Source organism: Rhinolophus sinicus, linkage group LG10 (assembly GCF_036562045.2).
Source record: "Rhinolophus sinicus isolate RSC01 linkage group LG10, ASM3656204v1, whole genome shotgun sequence".
Lineage (NCBI taxonomy): Eukaryota > Metazoa > Chordata > Mammalia > Chiroptera > Rhinolophidae > Rhinolophus > Rhinolophus sinicus.
In genome coordinates, this window is record NC_133759.1 from 1 (window position 1) to 9,943 (window position 9,943).

The 9,943-nt window shown below is 44.7% G+C and overlaps 1 long non-coding RNA gene across 1 annotated transcript; it reads right to left on the bottom strand.

The window, feature by feature from the left end:
* Positions 1-396: 396 nt before the first annotated feature.
* On the bottom strand, positions 397-1,869 carry LOC141567083 (uncharacterized). Its single transcript, XR_012489474.1, has 3 exons — positions 1,751-1,869; positions 1,337-1,606; positions 397-524 (listed from the first exon to the last, which is right to left on the bottom strand). It is a non-coding gene; the product is annotated as an uncharacterized LOC141567083 (long non-coding RNA).
* Positions 1,870-9,943: the final 8,074 nt, after the last annotated feature.

Genomic DNA, 9,943 nt, shown 5'->3' on the forward strand with positions numbered 1-9,943 from the left:
AGGCCTCGCTCAGACCCCCACTTGGGTCCCTGCAGCACCGCGTGTTAGGCCCTACTGTTTTATCTTCTGCCTTGAATGTAGATGTGAGGGCTGGCAGTGCAGCAATCATTTTGTGATCATGAGTCTACAAGCTAACACCTACGTCTAGAGGAGTGGAAAGAGAAGCAGCTTCCGTCTTTTATGGACTCATGGGGCCACAGCATCATGGCTGAAATGTCTACCTTCAGAATCTTGATATAGTAGATAACGAAATGTCTGCATTGCTTAAGCCATTGTTACTTGCAGCTCAAAGCATTCTTACCTGTGACAGCCTTTTCAAAGAACTTGAAATCAAAATTATTGTCTAAATCAAAAATCATTCCTAAACAAGAAGTTTATTTTTAAAATGTGCTGTATGCATTATTTATTCTTTTTGTTTTTGTTTTTTTGCATCCTCACTTGACCAGACTCTTGCTTCACTCACCAACCACCATCCTTTCAAGTAAGACGTGAGGGTTTCTACTGCACTTTCTCCTGCTCCTCACCTTAATGACGTGGGAAAAGAAAGCTCTTACAAGTGTCTTTCAGCCTACATTTCACAGCCACTCTACCGTAAAATTGCTCATGATTTTAAAAGTTTGTTTTTAAAAAATGTATCTTATTTATGTATTTATTTAAAATTTAAATTTGCATTATTTATTTATTTTACATTTAAATACCTTATTTACAGGTATTTCTAATGATCATTTTTGCTGATCTAATTGGCTTTTGTATTAATGTTTATATTTTATTATTATAGTGTATTGTGCTGGGAAAGCAGATAAGCATTGTGGTCTGAGTTGAAGCCTATGACGTGCAGTGACTGGTTTAAGAATAAGCTTTGGGCTCAGGACGTGGCTGGAGGGCCTGGGCCCTCTGCCCCGCCTGCCTTTTGGCAAAGGGCTCTTAGTCTGCCTGGAGCTGGTGACGTCTGTGCCGCTGTCAGTGCAGAAACCTGCCTGGCAATGAACCCAGAGGGAAAAGGGACCACAGTTAGAGAGGCGCTTCCTAATGGTGCTGGAGCCACTGGGACCCAGCCATGTTCAAATCTGTGGACTTTCCCATTTAATGAGGGAACAAATTTCCTTGTTGTTTTTAAAGCTACATGGAGTTGAATTTCTATTTCTGTCAATTGCAACCACAGGAGTTTTGTTGAAAACGTAGCAGTCTCTGCTGTTCTGATTTACAATTGTGTCCACCCCCGTCTGTGGCGTGAGTCACACACTGCCCTATCTTGCCGGTGACTCCTAACTCCACTGAATTAGCATCCTGCCCCTTCCTAGCAACGGGCACTCGATAACCAGGCCAAATTCCTTACCTTCTCAGAACCTCAGGGTCCGTGTTTTTCAAGTGGGAATAAGACTCCTTCCTGAAAGGCATGTTGGGGAAGAGGCAATACCAGGAAGGCGTGAACAGGGCTCCGTAATAAAAGTTCCAAAGTGAGTTACTTTTATCTCTTCTTATTAGTAAACGGCAGGTTGATGGCAGGCAGCAGTCTTCCTCACTTATTGTTGCATCTTCCACGCTGCCTCACATACAGTTAGAGGTAGAAAAGCTAGAGAAGTGTCAAAGGCCTCTGTGCTGGTTTCTAGGAATAAAAAGATAAATGAGACAGCTTGTGCCCGCCTGCTCTTCAAGGCGAGAGCCATCGCCTGATTGAAAGTCAGCCAAGAACAGAGAGAACACCCCTGAGATAACATGGGGCCGGCTTGCGAATGCATCACATACTTACTGAGCACCAATCCCATCCTGTGTGACCCGGCAGCAGGGGAAAAGGACGGGCAAGCCAGTCGGTGTGGGGCGGGGAGGGCAGGCCCAACAGCCTGCCCAGGCAGCTGTAGAAACAGTGAGGAGGTATAATACGTGTCAATGCAGCCAGTCCTGTGCGTGAAGGTCACTTGTCCGGAAAGGATCCAAACTTTACGGCATATTGAATGGACGGCACCAACGAAAAGCTTTCAGAAAGAACAGGGTGGGTCACATGGCCTCTTCGTACAAATAGCTGCTGCTTTTAAATTCAAACAAAAGAAACTGGCATTGAAATTGTCATTATTTAAAAATAATTCATGATGCATGATTTTGTAAACAACAAATTAGTACAGAGAAAAATAACGTCTATCTTGCCACTACTTCTAGAGCTTGCCTACAAATGTAAATGTCCCCCAGCCTCTATTTTTTTACACAATGAAAATCTGGAAGAAGCCAATTTTACGCCACTTCAGAATTGCAGACATGTAAAATCTTTATGAGAAACTTTTGACCTGACTTGTTTTACTAATTAACAAAGAGCCCTCCTCTGAATGGCATGTTTCACCCGACAGCACATTTTTAATCAAGGCATAAATTGCAGCAACCAAAATTTGAAGGAAAACCATGAAACGCCACCTCAACCGGAAGGATGCGAGTGTGTCACAGCAATAACACAGTGGGAACCTGGAGGAAAGGAGGGGAGTTAATTTGTGAGAGGAATGAATAGTCTGAAAGAAGTAACAGCTTCCTGACCTGTCTGAAAACTGACAAATGCCACAAAGTGATAGCAATGGGATGTCTCATGTAGCAGTGCAAGGTGAGGCTGCTTGTCATCAAAGGCTGATGGCATCCAATGGTATAAGGAGCAATTAAAGCAGAAGTAGTTTGAAGGAAAAAGAGTCAAGAAGCATATTTCCACGTGAGAAGTCACGTTTGGCCAAAATAGCCTGCCTCCTTCAAGGCTGAACAGTTACCAGTGTGAAGGTCATAGGGAAATGAAGTGCTGGGGAGAAGTGAGGTCTGCTGGGGGAATAGCCAAAGCGTGCTCGTGCTCGCTGACAATGGACTGTGCCCCGCTGCAGGGTAAGCCGGTGAGGAGCCCCAGAGATGTGGAAAGGAGAGGCTATTCCCCTGGTCATGGAGAGAGAGGGAGAGAAAAGGGAAGGTCGGGGAGCGGGAGTGGGGTGGGGAGAGAGATGGGCTGTGGGGCTGTTTATATTAGGGGCATTGCTGTGTTTCGTTTCCAACCCTAACAAGTTAGCCTTTGATAGTTCCTGTTCGTGCAGGGTGTGGAAATACCCTTTTCACATCTTCTTTATGGCTTTACCAATGAAAAGGAATCGCCAACCAAAAGCACAAGCAATTAAATAAATTGAACTTCAATAAAACTAAAAAATTTGTGCTTCAGAGAACACCACCAGGAAATCAAAAGAAAAATTCACAGAATGGGAGAAAATATTTGCGAATCATATATCTGATGAGCGACTAATATCCAGATTATAAAGAACCTTTAAAATGCAACAATAAAAAGACAACCCAATTAATAAATTTGGAAAAGATTTGACCTGACATTTCTCTAAAAGACACATAAATGGCCAATAAGCACATGAAAGAGGTTTCACAAACTGCAACCACAGGAGTTACCACTTCACACCCACGAGGACAGCTAGGATAAAAAAGACGAACCCTAATAACTTGGTGAGAATGTGCAGGACTAGGAACTCTCACACACTGTTGGTGGGAATGTGCAGTGGTCATACCCATTGGGAAGCCTGTCCAATGCTCACACAGTCACAGTGAGTTCCCACACAACCCTGGAATTCCACTGCTACGCATGAAACCAAGAGTATTGGAAACATCTACGCACGGAAGTTTGGCCATGACTGTCAGAGCAGCACAGCTCATGACGGCTGGAGCAAGTGCCCGTCAGTTGATGGACAGGTCAACAGCATGTGGTCCATCCACACAGTGGAATATTATTCAGCCATGAAGAGGAATGAAGTACTGGTACACTCTACAACATGTGTGCATCTTAAAAGCATGATAAGTGAAAGAAGCCAGACACAAAATGATTCCATTTACGTGCACTGTCCAGAACAGACATGTCCCTAGAGGCACTGGCGGAGGAGGGTGGGAGGTGTAATTGCGTTGTCACCTGGACCTTTATCAGCTGAGCCGTGGAGAAGGTCTCAGATGGAAGAAACCATTTCTAAGTGGGCTGACAGTGACAGCTGTCACCTCTTAGCTCGCTTGGCTGTGATGACTCCGGCTTCAAGACGACTCTGCTACATGTTGGCAAATTGTGACATGGAATGAGGCCACGCTTGTTTTCTTCTGTGGCTTCAGTGAGCTTTGAACTCAGGTCTCTAGAGATGAAAAATTACTTCTTTAGCGCCCTGCATTGGGAGCCCTCCCGTAATCTAATTGCGGGTGGCCTGATGCGAGCTGGCCACACTGGACAGCCAACGACTATTAATCAAAATGCCCGCAAATGGAGGGAGAGCTACTGAAAAGACAGCTGGCTCAGCTGCGGCGTGTCAATAAGCCATGTGATCAATGAAGGAACGGCCCTAACGCATCCTTTTGAAACCTTGGATGGGACATTTATGGGAGTGAAATGGGTGCTGGGTATCGAAGCGTCAGTCACTGCAGCCACTAAAATAAGGGTTTAGGGATGGATGATGGCTCTTCAGTTATTTCCCCCCAGTTGCTGAGGGATGAAATTTGGCACATGACCTTTCCTGTTGTTAAAACTCACAGGTAAAATGGCTATAAATTCTGTCTTCTCCCACCAAGAGGAAAGATAAAGAAAGGGGCTTCCTTACTCAAGCAAAGACTTGAAGAATTATGGATGGGCAGTATTTACTGGGAAGTTGTTGTGTTCTACATTCTTTGCAGGTACATTCACTGAGTGCACAGTGACCCCGAGATAGATGCTACAGACGAGGACACTGAGGCACATAGAGCTTAAGTGACTTACCCAAGGTCACACAGGTAATGGGAGGAGCCAGGATGCAAACTGGGACTGCACTTACTCTGCCTACTGACTGAGTGACGTGCTGAATGAATCCCACTTAAATAGGTTTTGGTACTTCAGAACTTTTAATATGGTAACAACATTATACATCTTTAATATCTGGATATAGGTTTCGGCACTTTTCAAATTAATTACACAAAGTCAGTAAGTTTATAATTTTGCAAAATATTGGAATTGAAACCCAAACAGTCTGGTTCCGGGGTCCAAATGTTTATTAACCATTCTGTCACACTGCCTTTCGATGTGGCCTACTTTCCTGAAACTGTTTTTCTCTAGAATGATCAAACCGGTAATTTGGGTTCCTAAATCGATTTTGGAAGCTAACCACCACTGTGGAGTAGCTGGAAACGACCTGTTTGTCTTGGCAGAGGACACCTGTCACTTTTGCCTAGCTAGCGTCCATCACCCGCTCGTTTTACTGTACTCCACTTTTCCTTTGGGGTCCCTCACTCTCTCATTACATGCAATCGGGATGGCCTGCCACTGCCTGTGAGGTGATGAGTACAGGATCCAAGCCAAGTGAAGCAGACTCCAACAGGAGTTTGAACCTTTTCCACTTGAGCCCAAGGACTCAAGTGGAGGGAGTGTCATCTCCCTCCCAGGGGGGGCCCAGTTGGCGTTAGGGCATAAGAGCCTGTCTGGACCTATCTGATTGTATCTCTTCTGCCTGTGGCTGTTGCGTCTGCTACAAGCAGCCACAAAGCCTTCAGTGGAAATCCACAGTGAGCTTTGGTTGTGTGTGTGTTTGGGGTCAGCTGGTGTTTGGCTCTGCTGATTTGCCTGGGTTACAGGCATGATGGGAATGGCTGGCTGTTGGCAGACCTGGAATGGCCTCGGCTGGGGGACCAGCTTGCTGGACATTTCTTATCTTCCAGCAGCCTAATCCTGGCCTGTTTTGTGGCGGTGGCCCAGGCACAAGAGAGAAAGCCCCATTTTTAAAAAAGTGAAATTCCAAATTCTTCCCTTTCAAACATTGTTTTGAGATGACTATCGACATACACTATAAAGCGAGAAATATTGAAGGATCCTGTGTGCCCTTCGTCAGTTTCCTCCCAGGAGATGTCTCGCAAAAGTACACGCAGTGTCACAGCTGGGGACCCACAGCACAACAGCCGCTACGCAGGCCGTCCCGTTCACTTGTACTTGTGTGTGTGTGTGGTTTTATCACAAGCGTAGGTTTGTGCATCTGCCACACCACAGGCAAGATGCAGTACAGTTCCCTCCACACAAATGTTCTTTTTATAACCGTACCCACCTTTCTCGACACCCCGCCCCCCACCCTGGTCCTTAACCCCTGGAACAGATCATCTTTTCTCCAGTTCTGTAATTTTGTCATTTGAGGGATGTTCTACAAATGTAATTACACAGTCTGTAATCTCCTGGGATTGGCTTTCTCACAGCACAGTTCTCTGAACGTTCCTCTCAATTGTAGACCATATCAATCGTTCGTTCCTTTTTATTTCTGAGTAGTGTTCCCTGGCCTGGATGTACCACTGCTCGTTTAACCATTCACTGACTTAAAAATATCTGGGTTGTTTCTCATTTTGGGCCATTACAAATAAAGATGCTATGAACAGCTGCTTTTTGTCAAGTATAGGTTTTGATGTGAATATGAATTTGCTATTTCTCAGGGGAAAATGCCCAAGAGTGTACTTGCTGGGACATATGGCAGTAGCATGTTTAGTTGTAGAAGAAACTGCCAAATCCCAGTCCTAAGGAAACAGCTGGTCAGTCTGTGGGGGGTTGGGGGGGTGAACTAGTCCCCCAGTGAGTGGCTGTGGCCTTGGTGTCTGGGGAAGGCAATTCAGCGAGATGTGTAGAGCAGTGCTGGTGGGCGGGTGCAAAGTCAACATGATGTCGCTTTGACCTTTGTCACCGTAGGCCTCTTGCTTGGGGTCTCCAAGCCCAAACTTGGAGCCAGATGCCCCATGCAGCCATGTTTCGATGGCCAGGCAGTCGTGTGGTTCAGAGTTATGGTGTCATCTCTACTGTGTCACATGGCTGAGGGAGCTGCCAGTAACCCCTGCACTTCCGGTTAAGACCCCCAAGCCCCAGAGCGGAGAGGTCCGGAGGGAACTTGTGAGTCTGAGAAGCTGGCTGCTGCTCCTGAGTTCTCCAGTTCTCTGGGGCATTGGACCCAGGCCAGAGACGCTTATGAGACTCTCTGACTTCCCAGCGCCCTGCACTTGGACTGCACAGCTCTCCAGGAGATTGCACAGAAGGAACACCGAGCAGAACGGCGTCACAGCTTCCTGGGACACAGGGGGCTGTGCCTGTGCAAAGGGAGTTTAGCTGGGGATGTTTTGCCATGTTGTTGGCCAGGCACCTAGAAGCACCGTATGTGTGGTCTTCTTTTACTATTGTTTTATTCTGTGCATTTCAAACATTCACAGTAATGGAGGTGATACTGATATCAGTAATAATAGCAACTAGCATTTATTCATTCATTCATAGTAGGACCTGTATAAACTTAGGCTCTAGTAACCACCCTAAGATGTAGGCTCTATGACTATTCCCATTTTATGGGTGGGTAAACTGAGGCACAAAGACAGGATTTCTGTAACTTGAATTCTTTCTCATAGTTACTGAGGAATAGAGCCCAAAAATGCTCTCCCAGTTTCCTGCAGCTCCACATAACCCCAGGCTTTGGGCAGGAGGCTATAACAGGCAACTGAATTCTCAAAGAAATGATGGCTTATTTTGGCACTGGTGTCACACGCTGATCCTATACTCAGCACTTTGTCTGACTAGCAGTTTTGCTACATCAGAGCCTGGCCTCTGATTCATCTGAGATGCAGTCAAATGCCAATTTATAACTGCATATTCATTTCCTCATGTGTGCTTTTATCACAGGGCTTCTGCCACAGACTCTCACAGCACAACCTGTCCCCTACAGGTCACTGTCAGCCCCCTGTCCCTTCAATAAGCTCTACACTCAGTCCTGATAGTGAGTGGAGGGAGTCACAGGGCAGCTGCACGGTCACTGCTGGGAGTGCTGGGGAAAGTAACTGAGAATCAAGTATTTGCCCACTCCACATGGATTTGTCACTATTAGAGGCAAAATTATTTGTCCTATGGATCAAGTCGGAGATTCTTGGGGTTTGATGATTGTGATGTGTGAGTCCATCGAGCTATAGAAGAGCCTCGCTGGATTTTGGTTGTTTCAACAGGTCTTCCAATGGGGCTGCTGGTAGATGTTCAGAGCACTTGACTGCTTGCTACACGGGGCTGGTTCAAGGGCGGTGCATCGGGAGCCCACAGAGCACAGCCTAGATTACCCTGGAAAATCCCACGGGAGGTCCGTCTGGAAACCAAGTTTCCATCACTCAGTAAATCAAACATATTGTATTTTGCTGTGTATAATGCCCATTTTTTAGCCCACATTTGTGAGGAGAAAATAAGGATATACATTATACATGGGTAGTACTAATTCTGTGTCTATATAAATGTTTTTAATTCTTTAATTTATACTTATGAGTTAAAAGTGTAACTCTAGAAATGAATAACGATTTCCATAGGAAAAATAATACCCTGAAATACGATCATTGGTTTTGTTGAACTTGAGACAAACTTGTAACGACAAAGACTGCTTGGCCTTCTAGGATGTGTAAGTATTATAAGTTTGTTACCGGTACATAAAATTTCTTGTACCTTGTATCTGTTCTTGTGTTTTGTAATTATTTGTTACATAGTATTTCTTGTACTATAATATGTTAAAAAATAAATGCTAAAATTCCTTTATAATACAAAACAAGTACCTAAATGTAAACAAATAAACATTTGCATTAAAAATTAAAACAAAAGTTTTTTCCCTGAAAATTTGGGCCACAAATATGTGGGTGCGCATTATACACGAGAGTGCATTATACATGACAAAATACAGTAGTCAGCTTTGCACCTGAGCTGGACCTTGGTGGTTTCCTCAGCTGAGCACCAGATGTGAGCACCACTGTGGGGACAGCTGAGCCCCATTTCCAACCTCAGTTTTCTGTAGGACACGTGCTCATCCGGTGGATGGACGGCAAAGTCATTTCCACTATCACCATTATTTTCCTTTCCATACTCCTTTTTTTTTTTTTTTTTTTTTCTGCCAGTGAAGTATGATGCAGCCAGGCTCAAGTGAGATACAAAAAAGCTGTCGCTTTTCTAAGTTAGGAAGCACTCTGGTGGCAGTTCTGGAAAATTTCATTCTCTAAACCATGATGACAGCTGAAATTGATTAAGTTTCCTAAATGATTCAAATTAAACCCAGGCTGAACCAGGTGATCTAAGCAGATGTGGGGGTTAACATGTAACATTTGTCTTTGGTGAGGCTCTTACAGGCCAACTTTTAGGACATTCTTTTTAAGCTATGAAAAGTTGTATAGTTGTGTGCCCATCCACAGTTTTGCTTTCCACAGTTTTAGTTACTTGCAGTCAACAGAACAGAGATCTAAAAAAATTAATACTCAGTGGAAAATTCCAGAAATAAACAATTCGTAAGTTTTATATTTTGCTCCATTCTGAGTCGTGTGATGAAATCTCGTCGCGTCCTGCTGTGTCCCCCACCACACCGGACGTGGATCGCCCCTCTGTCCAGTCTCCATGCTGAACATGTTCCCTAAGCATTCGTCACTTAGTAGCTGTCTCGGTTATCAGATCAAGTGTCATGGTGTCACAGTGATTGTGTTCTAGTCACCTTATCTTATGTAATAACGGCCCCAAAGCAGAAGAGTGGTGATGCTGGCGATTCAGACACGCCACAGAGAAGCTGCAAAGTGCTTCCTTTCAGTGAGAAGGTGAGTGCAGTTCAATGACCTATTTTGAGAGAGAGAGAGGAGAGCATATTCTCGTAACTTCGGTTACAGCGTATTGTTATAATTGTCCTAATTTATTATTAGTTATTGCTGTTAATCTCTTACTGTGCTTAATTTTTAAGTTACACTTTACAAGGTGTGTAGGCACAGAAAAAACATGGACATATAAGGTTCAGTACTGTCTAGGTTCAGGCATCCGCTAGGGGTCTGGGAACATGTGCCCCGCGTATGCACAACCACTGTATTGTTTTCAGGCTTTTTCAGTGATAAGGGGGTTTCCTCTTGCTGCCATCTGGACATAAAGATGCCCAAAGCGAATGGTTGACAGGTGAGGATGGGCAGC